The sequence below is a fragment of the Gymnoscopelus braueri genome, assembly GCF_963280865.1.
Source record: "Gymnoscopelus braueri genome assembly, chromosome: 8".
In the NCBI taxonomy this organism is placed as follows: domain Eukaryota; kingdom Metazoa; phylum Chordata; class Actinopteri; order Myctophiformes; family Myctophidae; genus Gymnoscopelus; species Gymnoscopelus braueri.
Genome location: NC_137609.1, coordinates 53,006,014 through 53,008,513, shown reverse-complemented (window position 1 = coordinate 53,008,513; position 2,500 = coordinate 53,006,014). Strand labels below are relative to the sequence as shown.

General features: G+C 33.5%; 1 protein-coding gene across 3 annotated transcripts in view; it reads right to left on the bottom strand.

Annotated features, from left to right (window-relative positions):
• The window catches only part of LOC308091058 (polypeptide N-acetylgalactosaminyltransferase 10-like), a 99,099-nt gene that overhangs the window by 32,396 nt on the left and 64,203 nt on the right, over window positions 1-2,500 (bottom strand). The window lies entirely within an intron of this gene.

Below are 2,500 nucleotides of genomic sequence, written 5' to 3'. Positions count from 1 at the left end.
TTATTTTTATTTTTTTGACCGCTCCTCATTTCACCTGGGTGCTTTAGCCCCGAGGCACCCACAGCATCGGCGCCCTTGATTAGTATCATTGGTAACACCTGTGAAGGAAGTAAGGAAGAGGCCCAATTTCATTCCAATATGGCCGCTGTGCATAGAGCCTATTCTATTAATTTACATTCTTTTCATTTATGCCTTACTGGCAGACAGGAAACTGATGTTGCCAAAGAAATATAGTGTCAGAAGTTATATTAGTTAATCAGGGACACCTGTCTGCACACCGTCTCCACTTGCTCAATAAAGATGTAATTTAATAGGCAACGTTTGGGTCAAGGAGCTTCTTCATATGACTGAAGATTGAAGAAGGTCCTTGACTGAAACGTTTCCTATTAAATTAAATCTTTATTGAGCCAGTACAGACAGTGCACAGGTGGCACTGATTCATTAAGTTATAAATACGGGTCTACAACACCAACACACAATGACAAATGATCAACAACAAAAAAACACACACACATATATATATATATATATATATATATATATATATATATATATATATATATATATATATATATATATATATATATATATATATATATATGTATATATATATATATATATATATATATATATATATATATATATATATATATATATATATATATATATATATATATATATATATAATATGTATATATATATATATATATATATATATATATATATATATATATATACATATTATATATATATATATATATATATATATATATATATATATATATATATATATATATATATAATATGTATATATATATATATATATATATATATTTATATATATATATATATATATATATATCTATATATATAGTTCAACAGTCATAAAGGGCAGTATAATCAACTGTACAAATAATCAACGATATTATTGCAAATATAAATGCAATCCATCGGCTATGTACTATTATTACACGGCTTGGTTGAATGCTTGATTCTGATTGGTCAATCACTGAATTCAGTTGTGTGTTATTTTTGAATAATGACGGCTGAACTCAACAACAGACAGCTGTCTAATCAAAGACTCAGAGTCTTTGATTAGACAAACGCACATTGTCATTTACAGCAAAACACTGCTCTCAAGAATAGACAGTAGACTGCAATAGACAATGCAGTAACCAAATATTGATTCTATTTTATCAACACGACGCACCTGGCATAAATTAATGGACTGCTTTCATTACCGTAAGCAATGAAATCCTTCGGTGTGTTGTTACTTTTGGGTCAATTTATTGATTTCTTTATTAACACATTGACTGCCAGAGTTTATTCATAATGTACTCACCCCTGTGCCAGCAATTTGCGTGTTTTTTAATTTTTTTGTTTTGTAATTTTTCATTCAAATACATTCTCTGATTGTGTTGTCAAGCACCTACGATTGTTCCACCAGTAGAGAGCAGCACATCCAAACATTGATCACCTCGCTCACCCCCCTCCCAAACAGGCCCACGTCATATCCGGTCATTCAAAGGATGTGACGTTTTCGACAATTCCCGGCCCGCTGATCGGCCTGAAAACGATGTGATACACTACGACGATGACTGTTAGTCACCCGGACCAAAGAAAATAGAAGTTGAGCTGTCCGTTTGTCTTTTATACCGTGTGAAAAACCGTGTTTTTCCTTATTCTGGCCGAAAATCACCGGAGAAAAACAACGTGACCCGGAAATGATTTTTTTTTTTTACATCCGGCTCCGGGTGAGTGTGACGTAAGTGGAAAACGAAAGTGTTGATGAGAAATAAACACAGCCGTGCGATCACAGATTAAACAATGAAAATTCAAAAGAACGCATCGATGCGATCTTGGCACTCAGGCGTTGGATTTGAAAGAACGCATCGATGCGATCTTGGCACTGTATGTGTTAAGTAGCCGTGTAATAAGCGGGATAATTGACGGCGAGCCGGTCATTGTTGAGAATGACCGGCTCGTTCGGGGTGATTAATCACCCTGTCTGGGTTTATTTCGTAACAATTCCCCCTTGCATAACAGGACAGATCAATATGTGACCCAACACAGTGAACTAGATGAACACTGTTGCATGGTGTCAGAAGATCACTGTGTTCCACTGCTATCAATGCTAACTATTACTCTTTTACTTTTATCCTCTGTCTTCATTTGTAATATTCTATGTTAACAAGGTAAAGTGCAAGCTTTATATTGTCTTTGTAAATCACTGTAACATTTTAATTTAATGAGTTGCTTAATTTAGTTTAGCCAATTATGGATACAGTCTTATTTTATACTCATTTATACTCACTAGTTTTAACTCTAACTGGTTGCTTTCTGAGGCACATCATAATGTTTGTGTCAGACTTGCTGTACGGTGCCACAGTTTACTGCTTATTGTTTAACCAATCACTGATTTAAATGTAATTGTCAATGGTGAAAAACTAAATGTTTAAACACTAATCAAAACAGTGACAATAGGAGACTAAAACACCTT